We start from the raw sequence: 13685 nt of genomic DNA, 5'->3' as shown, positions 1-13685 counted from the left end.
TCGCCCGGGGGAGATGGGGAAACCAGGCAATTCCTCTCGATTCCGGTGGTGGGCACTTGATCTAGCCCACACCAACCTCTGGGCCGGACATTTGGGAGCTGAAAAAAATGTTACAAACAATCTTACAACGATTCCATTGGCCAGGGGTGTACAAAGAGGTAAAAGACTTCTGTGAATGCTGCCCAGAGTGCCAGTGGGCGGGGGGAAAGAACGTATCCAAGGCTCTGCTAGTTCCCCTACGAGTGGTAGACATTCCCTTCAGAAGGATAGCCATGGACCTGGTGGGGCCCATTGGAAAGATCACGGAGGGGCAACCAGTATATATTGGTCTTAATAGACTATGCTATCCACTACCCGGAGGCTGTACCTTTCCGGAGTACCAAAGCCCCCACATTGGTGGCCAAGTTGGTAAAGGTAGTCTCAAGGATAGGGATACCACAGGAAATACTGAACGACCACGGAGTGATTGTATCCGGGCGTATGACGGCGGAACTATGCTGACTACTGAAGGTAAAAATGCTCCGTACCTCAGTTTACCACCCCCATACAGATGGACTTGTGGAACGTTTCAACAGAACCCTAAAGACTATGTTGAGGAAATTTGTGGGGTTGGACCCGAGGGACTGGGACCTTTTCCTGACTGCTCTCCTATTCGTGGTACAGGAGGTACCCCAAGTGTCCATGGGTTTCTCCCCTTTTGAATTATTATACGGGAGACAACCTCAAGGGATCCTGGACCTCCTAAAAGAGATTTGGGAGGGACAAGACTCGTGGGTGAAAGGGACTATACAATATATATTGGACCTGAGGAAAAAGTTGAAGGTAGCCAGGGAACTAGCTAAGGAAAATTTGACATGGGCCCAAGAAAAACAGGCTCAATATTATAACCGGGGGACGCAACACCGCACATTTGTGCCAGGAGACAGAGTATTACTACTCTTACCCTCTTCCGAGTTGAAGCTGATGGCTAAATGGCAGGGCCCTTATAAGGTCCTTCGACAAGTGGGGCCCATGGACTACGAGATTAGGTTAACAGATAGATGGAAAAGGACACAAATCTATCACATACATTTGCTAAAAAGATGGAAGGCCTGAGAGGACATGTTGATCATGCTGCAGCCTTCAAAGCCAGAGTTAGGACCTTAGGGGGAGGGAACCTAGCAACCCCAGTGGGGGAGGCCTCCCTCAGAGCAGAGCTGACACCACACCAGAAGGAGGAGGAGAAGACCCTCCTTCAGGAGTTCGCAGCAGTCCTGTCAACCCTGCCTGGAAGGACCACCCTGGCCAGCCACCACATCAGGACCGCCCCCAGACAAAAGGTACGCAAACCCCTCCGCCTTCTCCCACAGAAAATGTGGGAGCCCGTTAGGGAAGAAATCCACAAAATGCTGCAGATGGGGCTGATTTGGGAGTCCAGAAGTGAGTGGAGAAGCCTAATGGTCCTAGTCCCTAAGCCCGATGGCTTCTTACGCTTTTGCATAGACTTTCACAAGGTCAACGCCCTGTTGCGGCTTGACGCGTACCCCATGCCACGGGTAGAAGAACTCCTGGAAAGGCTGGGGAAGGTGCAGTACTTATCCATGATCGATCTCACAAAGGGCTACTGGTAAATCCCCCTTACACCCGCCTCTCAAGAGAAAACAGCCTTTGCCACCCCTTTTGAGCTATGCCACTTTTTAGCAATGCTGTTCAGATTAAATCGGGCTGCGGTGACATTTCAGCAGTTAATGGACAAAATCTTGAGTGATCACCAGATGTATGCCGCGGCATACATTGATGATAGTATCATCTACAGTGTATACTGGGAGGACCATCTACGACATATTCGGGACATACTGGAAACCCTCAATAAAGCATATTTGACAGCTAACCCGAGCAAGTGCGCCTTCGGAAGATCAGAAGTAATGTACCTGGGTACACTGTGGGGAGAAGTCAACTGAAACCACAAGTAAACAAGGTGGATGCTGTGCAAAATCACCGGACACTGAGCACCAAAAAGCAAGTACGACAATTCCTGGGTTTGGCCAGCTACTATCGTAGGTTCATACCACACTTTGCGATGGAGCGGCCCCGTTGACGAAGAGTGGGTACCCACAGAGGATACAGTGGACAGAGAACTGTGAGAGGGCCTTCTAGCAGTTAAAACAGCGGCTCACGAGGGCGCCATTACTGACGCAACTGGACTTTTCTAAAACATTTGTAGTGCAAATGGATGCCTCGAATGTAGGAATAGAAGCCGTATTATCCCAAGACCAAGAAGGCAAGGAGAGCCCCATCCTATATATAAGCCATAAGCTGCTGCCGCGAGAACAGCTATACTCTACTATAGAGAAAGAAGCGCTAGCAATTAAGTGGGCAGTTGAATCCCTCCGATACTATCTTTTGGGTAACCCCTTTCTCTTGATGATGGACCATGCACTGCTGAAATGGATGCACAACATGAGGGAGGCTAATCCCCGTATAATGAGGTGGTATTTATTTTTGCAGCAATATAAGTTTCAAATAGTGCACAGAGCAGGGCGGGCCCGTGTGAACACCGACTTCCTGTCTCTATGTGCAGAGTGGACAGGGGAAGCAGAGACTAGCAGGATCCAAAAGGGGGAGGTGTGTGATGGGGAACAGCAGCCAGATGTCCAGGCGCCGACACAGCCGACGTGCTGAGTGGCGAGTGCTGGGACAATTGCTCAGGCATGGAAGTGCACAAGCCCAGCTCCACGGGCTTTAGGACCCTGGGACGTCTGGTCGGCCCCTATGCTGGAGCACGCAGTGGTGCCACACGGGGAATACAAGAGGGAGCGTGGAGGCCAGGAATAGGGGGAGAGCAGGAGGTGGCTGTGCTCTTAACCCCCACAGGAGGAGAGAAGCCGGGCTGGGCCGACGGAGCACTGAATGCCACAGCAGACAGATCAGCCGTAGTCCCGGGAGGGGAGCTGACTGTTGGCTGCCTGCGAGGGTCCCAGCGGGACGTGCGACCCGGGAGCCAAATGGTCACCGGAGGTGCGGAAGAGACTGGAGCCATTCCCAGAGAAGGCGGCAAAAACCCGAAAGGGGACCTATAAGAGGGACTGTGAGAGGGACCATAAGCAGGACTAAAAGGGGGACAGAAGTAGAGATGGCGTAGGGTCACGAAGCCCCCCGAGGCTCTCTCTGCTACAGGCAGGAGCAGGGACTGAGACTGGTGCAAGGTAGGTCAGCAGCTCCCAGACAATAGCACACATGTTGTGTCCCTTCTGCAGCAGCTCACACTACATCTGGTCCCACCACCGTGTCGTCCTGGACCTTCTGGGCCAGCGTCTGCTGCATGTACCACAGGATGGAGTTGTGCTTCCTCATGAGGTCCTCCTGGACCCTCCAGTGTCTGTGGCTCACCTGGGGTCGGGCAGCTGGCTTGGGTGGTGTTGATCATCCCACAGTCATGGCTGGTCAGGCTGGGGAGAATAGAGGTGGACAATGATCCCTGGAGACATTGTCACTAAGGCCTTGCCCTCATCTGTGAGCTGAGAGCAACAGTTCTTGAATCAGAGAATGGTGATGTCCTGGGGGTAAGGCCATGTGTGGCCTGGACAGTGGCCCTGCCTTACAGGGGCCCAGAGGTCTGCAGTGAACCATGTTTCCTGCCTCCCCCATGTCCCCCAGACAAGCAGGCAATGCCAGTGTCTGGCCACACTGGGAGTCGGGGCTTGAGCAGCCTGGGCTTCCATTGGTGCCGCGCACACACCTGCACCTTGCAGCGCTGTCCCGGGGAGCGGATGCTGCCTTGACTGTGCAGACATGCCCATGTGTTGTGTGTGGCACTCCAGAATCTGTGTGCATGCGTGAGTGTGTCCTTGTCCCCAGCCTCCTTCCAGCAGTGGCTTGTAGTGGGAGGGCATCCTCCCGTGGGGGTCAGAAGTGCGGGCGGCCTCCCCAGAGCCTGTGAGCAGGAGCCCGGGGTGCTCTGGGGCTACCTCTTGGGGCTGTGTGGTGCAAACTGGTGCTGCACATGCATTACATGCACGGATTTCAGCACGAGGACCAGGCTGAGAAGGCTGAGTGATGATCACACCACAGCCCCTCAGTGACTGCCCCCTCCCCTCCTTTATGTGAGAAAACTAAGAGCACTCACCCGATGATCCTTCTCCAGCCTTGGAGGATGCCTGGGAGACATCCAGGCTGTGGGTTACTGGCTCCAAAGTGAGTGTGGTCATGGTGTTCACTGGCGTCCTTCTCCGTCTCTTCATCTGGGACCCCCAGGGTGGGTGACTACCGGCGTCTGTGCCCTGTAGGTGATACACAAAAAAGTGTGTAGCATCCACAGGGCAAATCCCCACAATGCCCTCTTCTCTCCTCTGAGGATATGTCTACACTGCCACCCTAGTTCGAACTAGGGTGGCTAATGTGGCATTCGAACTTGCAAATGAAGCCTGGGATTTAAATATGGTAAAGGGAAAGGCAACAGCATTAGATGCAGGGCGGGTGTCTTGCTCTTAGTCTTAGCAGTTTCAGATAGTGCTTGGACTCCCTTGTATTTCTGGCTACCGCAGTGGGTAGGGTGCCAAGTCCCCAGGTAGTGCCAGAACCAAGGGAAGGAGGGAGAAATTGGGTGCACCAGCTCCTGTTCAGGAAAGGTAAAGATGAACGAGTAGAGGCAGATAAATGGGAGTGGGGTGTGGTGAACCACTCCTCACCCCTCTTGGCATGGCTGCAGAATTTAGGCATGGTCCCTGGTGTCCCAAAGCGATTTTGGGAGGGTAAGGAATGGAATGAAATTTAGATTCTCAGTAAAAGTGATATTTTGAAGGGTGAGCAAGTTAGCTAAGGGAAAAAAAGAGTAAAAAGTTAACTGCAGAGTCTGAAGGAAACTGAGGAGGTAAATTGTTGTAAAAATGCTAAAAGAAAAGTATTATAGGAAAATAACTCTTGGTTTCTTTGCAGCCTGAGGGAAAAATGGGCCCTTTTTCTAAGGAATGTTTGTAAATAATCTAGGCAACGAGACAATCTGATTTAAACATTTGACTATGGACACTTCAGTTACATTTGCTAAAACAGTATAAGCAGTTTCTATTGAAAGTTAACTGCCCAAGTGTATAAAGGAAATGCAATCTATGCACAGCTGAGTAAAAATAATTAGTGTAAGAGATGGTATGTAAAAGAGAATCTATGTATGTACGCACCTTTGTGTGTGTGTGTGTGTGTGTGTGTGTGTGTGTGTATATATATATATATAGTGCAAATATGAGAGGTTTTTAAGGACCTAACCAACATTCCTATTTTGTAGGGTTTGAATCTGTTTTGTAGGCTTCAAATGAATTGGTTTTGTCTTCTTTTTTATAATGCCATTTCATTCAAAGTTGCAAAACTGATGAGACACCTTTTTGCCAGACACAGGTAACTAGTGTTGCTTGGCTTTTAGTATTTAGCATTTAACCCTTAAGGTACCTCAATGCTATATAAGGTTCAATATCTTGTTATAGACCAAGTTATGGCTGGTACTTGGCGCAGCCAAAACCAAGAAAATGAGGAAAAAATTCTGGATTGCTTGTTTTTGTGGTTTAGAGTAAAAGGAAAAAAAAGTGTGTATGTGCGCGTGCAGAGGGAAGGTGGTGGTGATGGTGTGTGTGTGTGTGTGTGTGTGTGTTGGGGTCTGTGTGTGAATGCCAGAACACTGAGCCTTAAAGTGGTTCTAAGTAATAAGACTGTATAGGTACACACTTGTAAAAGATTTGATGCTAATGTTACTGTTTAACACTGGAATAAATACAATGTTAATAAGTAATCCTGTAACAATGTATATGATTCTTTTTTGGGAAGAGAAAACCTTTTGTTCCTGCTAGAATGGTAACTGGGAAACACCTAGGCTGTGTCTAGACTGCATCCCTTTTCCGTAAAAGGGATGCAAATTAGACACATTGCAATGGCAAATAAAGCGGGGATTTAAATCCCCCAGCTTCATTTGCATAAACATAGCTGCCGCTTTTTTCCGGCTCGGAGCTTTGCTGGTAAAAGCGCCAGTCTAGATGCTAACAACCCAATCCCACTGAACTCCGGCTTTGGGACGCTTCATCCCTGCTGTTCACTACTTGCAGGTTAAGTTGGGTTCTTGGATCTGCCTGCCTAGCTTAGTGCGCCAAGATGCTTACTTCTCTGAGCTGGACCCCAAGACAAAGGGTCTCCGTGTTTTCCTCCCATTGCAAAATAGGGTATCTGTCCTTAACACAGGGCCTTCCTCTATGTGTGTAACTACTTCATGAAAAAATGTTTTTTGTTACTAGTTGCCCCCCAGACCACGAATGTAACTTTACTGATTGTGATACTCAATGTACTCACAAAGTGTCTGGTGTTCTGGTTAAAGGTACTCATCATAGTGCCTGGGTGCCGCCCTTACCCCCAAACCACTGAAGTTTTGGCTCCTGTACCTCTTCTGCAGAGCTGTTCCACTTGGAACAAACTATTAAACAAAAGTTCCTACATGGCCCAATGGGCCCAACTAGTAGCACAGTTACAGTAACCACCTAAATTCATGTTTTAGCTAAAAGTTGCCAGATTGAACAACTGGGCAATGAAGTAGTCTACTTACCAAAAACCATTGGTGGGACATTTTCAAGGACTGATTTCCTGAAGCCTCAGAAATTCTAAAGGTCTTCATGCACCCCAGTGTTGTTTTATTAATTATTATTGATATATCTTTCATTGTATTTCTATATTTATACTGTTATAGCAGATTGTTGATTCAATGGGTCACCAAACTCCATCAGCTGTTCTAGGGTTCAACTGTCCGATGATCATTATTATGATCAAATTATTGACAAAAGGGTGGAAACATAACCAGCCAGACACGACCCCCATGTTGGAGTCTAGCTGACTCGACGCACACCCTGGTTTCCCCACTTTCCCTTGATTCTGGCTCTCTCAGCTACAATTTATGTTAGGCTTTTGTTAAGTTAACAGTTTATGTTAGGTGTTGAAGGGTATGCATGGAGAGGCATGCTGTGGCTCACCACCCTAGCAACAGCCTGGGGGAGGCCAAGGGGAGGGGGGTGAGTTCGGCATGTGGACTGGAGAGGTGCGGGCATGTGACAAACAAAGCCATATATGGAAAGGTTGAATCTGATTGGTTTAGAAGTTTGTGTTATGTAACCTGTAACTGCCATGTGCTATAAAACAGCAAGGGGAGGGGCTCCTTGCTCGAGGGGCTCTGGCTGATTTTAGTACCAGGGGCTCTCCCTTTGTGCACATTGAATAAAGAATTGAATTGAATTGAATTGAATTGAATTGAATTGAATTGAATTGAATTGAAGACCCTTGATTCTGCCCAACACCTGAGTCTCTGGGAACCACAAAATCCCAACAGTTTCTTGGCGCAGCGAGCAGGGTGAGAAATATCCTTCAGGATCAAGACCTACAATCAAGTTAGAGGGTGATTTTGTTCATTTTTCATTTGGTTGTGTGTCCCTGACCTGACTGGTGACTCTCACACCTTTTGTAGTAAGTGAAACTGGGTGTTGGAGAATTTAAGGGGTTTGTTGCAGTTTTGTAACATTTTGGTTGCAGTCTTAAGACACTGTACTTAGTGTGGGGGCGGGTTAAGCTGTAAGTTCCTCTGACTAAGTGTTGTTGAAGTGGGAAATCAAAGAGGCCATAAGGACCAACAGTTAGTGTAGGGGCAGGTATAGCCATAAGTACCTCTAGTTAATGTGTTGGCTGGCCCAGATCTCCTAATTGGAAATTGTTATTAGTTTGTAAACAGTATTGTATTTAAAGATTTTGAGATTGGAGGCTATTTAGGTTTAAAAAAAAAGGGAAAGATGAAGGGATTTAGTGATCCACAATATGAAGAGTGTTTAATTAGTGCTTTTATAACTATTGTAGCAGTAAGTTTATTAGTTTTCTTGAGATATCTTGGCTGTGTGACTGAAAGAAAGAAGGATGACCAACCCCCATTACAAGTGGGCAATACTGATTTTGTGCATAAACCACAATATTTATCAAAGGACAAATTGGCTGGCATGTGTTTAATTGTTGAGTATGAACAGCTGGTTAGAAAGTGTGATATGCTAAAAGGAAGGGTAGGAGAGTTAGAAGCAGAGGTAGAAAAACTGCAAACAGAAGCAAAAAACTATAAAGAAACAGCCTTGCAGGAAGAGAGATCTTGTCCCTCAGCACCTTTGGACCCTACATGTGAAATGTGGGGATATCAGTCTGGTTTTACGGCTCCAGTGAGAGTGCACACTGTCCCTAATCCTAATCAAGGGGAAGGGGACCCTGCTACTGTTAGTCGCCTAGAGCACACTCCTATGAGTCCATCTGACTTGCAGAGCATGTTAAAAGAATTGCCATCTTTGCAGCTTAATAACCCAAACCTACCCTTCTGGGAAAAGGTGCAGGAGTGTATGGTAGTGGGAGGCCTGCATGCTTTTGATGTTTTCACCATGATAAAAGCAAAATGTCCTGTGCACCCTGACAGTCTATTTTGGTTTGCATTTACTGTTAAAGGGCAGCAATATACTTTTACTCGCCTAAGCCAGGGTTTTCATAACTCACCTACTTTGTTTCATAGAGCATTAGCTGATGTGCTGGCAAAGCTGCCAGACATGGCTTCTTGTGTTGTACAGTATGTTGATGATCTTCTTATCTCCTCACCAGATCGCCAAACGCACATGAAAGACTTAGAAGTGATCCTGCAGCACTTGGCAGACAGTGGGGTAAAATGTAATGCTAGAAAGGCTCAGATTGCAAAGGGGGAAGTATCATATCTGGGGTACCTAATATCCAAAGGGTACAAGCGTTTAACTGTTGACCGCACTGAGGCTATTAATGCATGCCCACGACCAACAACGGTCAGGGGAGTTAGGAAAGTGTTGGGGCTATTCAATTTCTGCCGAACTCAAATCCCCAATTATTCAAGGATTGTCCAGCCTCTTAATAATCTCCTGAAGGGTGCTGGTGGACCACATGAGGCAATTGAATGGACACTTGACTGTGAACAGGCATTTACCACATTGAAACAAAGGCTAAGTACTGCCCCAGGGTTGGGACTTCCTAATCCATTAATGCCTTTTACATTGTACACGCATGTCAGTGAGGGACATATGGCAGCAGTGTTAACGCAAAAACATGGGGATAAACAGCGCCCAGTAGCATACTACTCTTCTAAACTAGATGCTGTCGCTCAAGCAATGCCACCATGCCTTCAGGCAGTGGAAGGAGCTTCTATGGCCCTAAATCAGGCCACACCACTTATTGGTTCACAGGATGTAAATATTGTTGTACCTCACGCTGTCCTTGCTATTTTATCAGGGAAGAAATCCTCAGCAGTCCATGTGGCAAGATGGACTCGATGGGAAATGAGCTTGCTAATGCCTTCGGTACATCTGCAAAGAGCGTCATCGTTAAACCCTGCTACCCTCATGCCTACCCCAGATGAGGGACACCCACATCATTGTTGCCTTGAGGAAGAGCCCATGGACGTTCCATTGGTAAAAGAAACTGAAATACCTGGTGCCCCTTGCCTATATGTGGATGGTTCTTCCTTCTATGTGGATGGCAAGCGACACACAGGATGGGCCGTGTGTACTCAAGATGGACAGCTGGTGGCACACGGCAGTTTGCCTGGGGCATCTGCACAAGTAGCAGAACTGCAGGCATTAGTTGCAGCATGTGAAGCTGCGAAAGGTCATGCTGTAAACATATATACTGATTCTAGATATGCATTTGGGGTTGTACATGATTATGTTAACTTGTGGGTAAATCGGGGATTCCTGACGAGTACAGGATCCCCAATACAAAATGGGGGAATAGTGGAGAAACTTCATGAAGCCATGCAGAAACCTACTGAATTAGCAGTGATAAAAGTGAGGGCCCACACAAAAGGGACAGACCCTCATAGTAAGGGGAACCGAAGGGCAGACGAACTAGCTAAACGAGTAGCAGTGGAAGGTAAAGAGATGCAATTGATTGCTGCAACACAGCCTCTCATAAAAACCCCAAACTTTTTTGAATTACAGGACATCCAACACTCTGCACCAAGGGCAGAAAAGTGGTTATGGATGGATAATGGGGGAAAACTGTGTGATGATAACACTTGGAGAGGCCCAGGAAACACATTAGTGTTACCAAATGTGCTGATGGGAACTATGATACAAATATATCACATGTTGGGACATGATGGAGCACGGAGGGCGATCCACCGGATGTCGGACACCTGGTGGCATCCTCAGCTTAATGCAAATGTGCATGATTATGTGAGGAGGTGTGTAACGTGCTCAATGTAATTCTGCTCCCACAGTGAAAATGAAAATGCAACATCAGCCAAGACCAACACAGCCCTTCACACAGTTACAAATAGATTTCATTGGACCTCTGTCAAGGTGCAGATCATGTTCTGGTGATCATGGATCACTTTACTAAGTGGGTAGAAGCTTTCCCAGTGGCCAAGGCCACTGCATCTGATGTAGCTAAAATATTGATGACCGAAATAATTCCCCGATGGGGATTTCCATGCTTCATTGATAGCGACCAAGGTATCTCAGGGAAGGTGATGAAAACAGTATGCATGTCACTGGGGATCAAACAGAAATTCCACTGTCCCTACCATCCCCAGAGTTCGGGATTAGTAGAAAGAGCTAACCAAACCATTAAAAACAAACTAACCAAACAGATGTTTTCTGCTACAGGGAAAGACTGGGTCACCAATTTACCAGTGGTTCTCATGTCTATGAGATCCAGTCCTACTAATCCACATTCCTTATCTCCTTTTGAAATGCTGACAGGGCGGGCGATGAGGACGCCAGGAAATCTGTGCATTGGAGCGGGGGAATTGTATGTCATGGGTGACCAGCTTGCTGAATATTGCAAATTGTTATCTCAGTGTGTCTCACAGGACCCCCGAACTGAACCAGACCCAAAGGCTAGCGAAGAAGACACATGTGAGGTGCAGCCCGGTGATCAGGTACTGGTGAAAGCCTATAGAAAACGAACCTTTGAACCAGCCTGGACTGGACCTCACATAGTTCTCCTGGTAACTCCTTCAGCGGCCCAGGTCACTGGAATTCCAGTTTGGGTGCACCTGTCACGAGTAAAAGTATACAAGGGTGACACTCAACATAGGGCACAATAATCTCTGTTTACCCTATGGACGCCTTGAGGGCCATTCTCAGTATTGTTAAGTGTTTTATTGATGTAGTCACCTGGGGAGGAGCCACTGGATCAGTTGTAAATGCCATTACTCAAGCTATCAAATCTCATAAGAGGGACTGGGTTGAAAATTTGTTAGTAGCAGGGATGACAGTTTATTGTGGTGAGAATAGGGCTCATGTCTAATTAATTAGATATCACCTTAACTCAGCAACATAGTTGGTTAGGTCCTCACTGTTGTACTCAGCCATCTATTAAAAACTACTAAAATGTCTGAGCAAGCATTGGTCTGGAATGGTGTTATCATACTGGCATGGTGTTAACATGAAAGTTGTAGCCCTGATAGGAGACTTGCTCGTGTCACAGGTGCCCTGTTGGGTGAGAGCCGCAGTTCTCAAAGACTGAATGTCTTCACCTTGCATGATGGCAGGGGAGTGGTCTCTATTGATAATGGGCATTTTGGAATGATTATTCCATCTTTGGAGAGGTGTTAATTCCTGTGGGTTGGTCTCCTGGATTGGAGGCTCAGTCCTTCCACCCACTCCCATTCTCATGTCATAGACACCTGTGTAGCTGAGTGTGTAATAATGGCTGGAGATAACTATATAGCTTTCCCATGGGACCAATGTTCCATCCTGGGAGGATGGGTTTTGCATATAAGAAACATGGAGTCTGGACAAGCCCTATCTCAAATGTTGGGACCTGACTTAATGGTGCATGTAATGTTTAATTTAATGGAAGATATAACAGTGAAGAAAGACTCCACTACCTGGTGTGGATTTGGGTGTTTAGCTTTGGAAAGTAAGCCTGGCTTGAACATCTCGTACTTCCTATTGTGGAAGATATTATGAAAGAAGTGGTAAGGCAATTACAGTGATTCCGTGGATAGAAGAGTTTGCTATTGTGGGAACAGAGATTCCCTGGGGATGGATTTCAGTTGTGTTTTCGCAATGGATATGGGGACTTACTTTTAGTGTACATACCATTATGTATTAAAGGTTGAATGTATTGTTTAATTCTGTTACCAAAACTGCAGTTAATTAAGTGTTGATAAGGTCAATTATAGCTCCTAATAAATACAAGGAAGTGGTGTTAGTGGGGTCTAAGAATTGTTCTTAGCCCCAAAACCAAATGGGGGAGCTGAAGGGTATGCATGGAGAGGCATGCTGTGGCTCACCACCCTAGCAACAGCCTGGGGGAGGCCAAGGGGAGGGAGGTGAGCTCGGCATGTGGACTGGAGAGGTGCGGGCATGTGACAAACAAAGCCATATATGGAAAGGTTGAATCTGATTGGTTTAGAAGTTTGTGTTATGTAACCTGTAACTGCCATGTGCTATAAAACAGCAAGGGGAGGGGGCTCCTTGCTCGAGGGGCTCTGGCTGATTTTAGTACCAGGGGCTCTCCCTTTGTGCACATTGAATAAAGTATTGAATTGAATTGAATTGAATCGAATTGAATCGAATTGAATTGAATCGAATTGAATTGAATTGAAGACCCTTGATTCTGCCCAACACCTGAGTCTCTGGGAACCACAAAATCCCAACAGTGTCAAGCAATACAATTTATGATAGGATGTCAAAAGCCAATAAGGCCAGACGGTCGTTTCGAAATTGCTTAATGTATACTTATGAATATGCATGCTGCCTATGGAATGAGTGGGAATTGTGAATGAGAAACACCCAATTAAAAGACAGTGAATGATTTATAGCCTTGTAAGACAAGTGCAAAGTGCATTAATTAACATCACAGGCAACCAGGTCTCTCTCGGACAAGATATAACAGCACACCAAGCCTGGGACTGGCTCAGAAGTAGAGCCCTCCCACAGATCCAAAGGAACCTCCAGTGACCTGCCTTCACGGCAGGCCTTCTGGGAGCTGTTGCCTCACCAGCATTTCAGCCACCTGTGAAATTGAAACTAATTCTTGCTGCCTGCAGCCTGCCTCTAAACTATCAGTATGAATGTGATGTGGTATGTGGTGTGTGTGTGTGTGTGCCAGTGCCACCATATACTTAAGAATCTGTACTAATAAACAAGCTTCAGTACTGCTTGAGTTCACCCCTTGTTTAGTTATTCCTTGGCTGAGTCCAAGGACAGGTAAACTCAACCCAGGAATTTGGGGTTTTTTTTGGTGGTGGGGATGGTGTGTGGGGGGGGGAGTATTAATCTGGAAGTATATTTTGCATCTTGTGCTCTCCTATTTTTATGCTTGGACTGTGCTATTTAATTAATTTCATTAGGATTCCTTTTCTTTAGCCTCTGCATTCATGTTGAGTTCTCAGCTAGTTCTGTTCATTATTTTTATCAATGATTTAGATAATGACATAGAATGCGCACTTATAAAGTCTGCATATTATAGCAAGCTGGGAGGGGTTGCAGCTCCTTTGGAGGAGAGGATTAAAATTCAAAATGATCTGGACAAACTGGAAAAATGGTCTGAAGTAAATAGGATGAAATTCAATAAGGAAAAATGCAAAGTACTCCACTTCGGAAGGAACAATCAGTCACAGACATACAAAATGGGAAATGACTGCCTAGGAAAGGGTTCAATGGAAAGGGATCTAGGGGTCAAAG

General features: G+C 46.5%; 1 long non-coding RNA gene across 1 annotated transcript; it reads left to right on the top strand.

Annotated features, from left to right (window-relative positions):
• The first annotated feature begins 7876 nt into the window (after positions 1-7876).
• LOC142818869 (uncharacterized) lies at positions 7877-12152 on the top strand. Its single transcript, XR_016347015.1, has 2 exons — positions 7877-9455; positions 10749-12152. It is a non-coding gene; the product is annotated as an uncharacterized LOC142818869 (long non-coding RNA).
• The last annotated feature ends 1533 nt before the right edge of the window (positions 12153-13685 follow it).

Source organism: Pelodiscus sinensis, chromosome 17 (genome assembly GCF_052426305.1).
Source record: "Pelodiscus sinensis isolate ZL-2025 chromosome 17, ASM5242630v1, whole genome shotgun sequence".
Taxonomy (NCBI): Eukaryota; Metazoa; Chordata; order Testudines; family Trionychidae; genus Pelodiscus; species Pelodiscus sinensis.
Note: the sequence above shows the minus strand (reverse complement) of the source record. Positions and strands in the feature narration are given on the sequence as shown.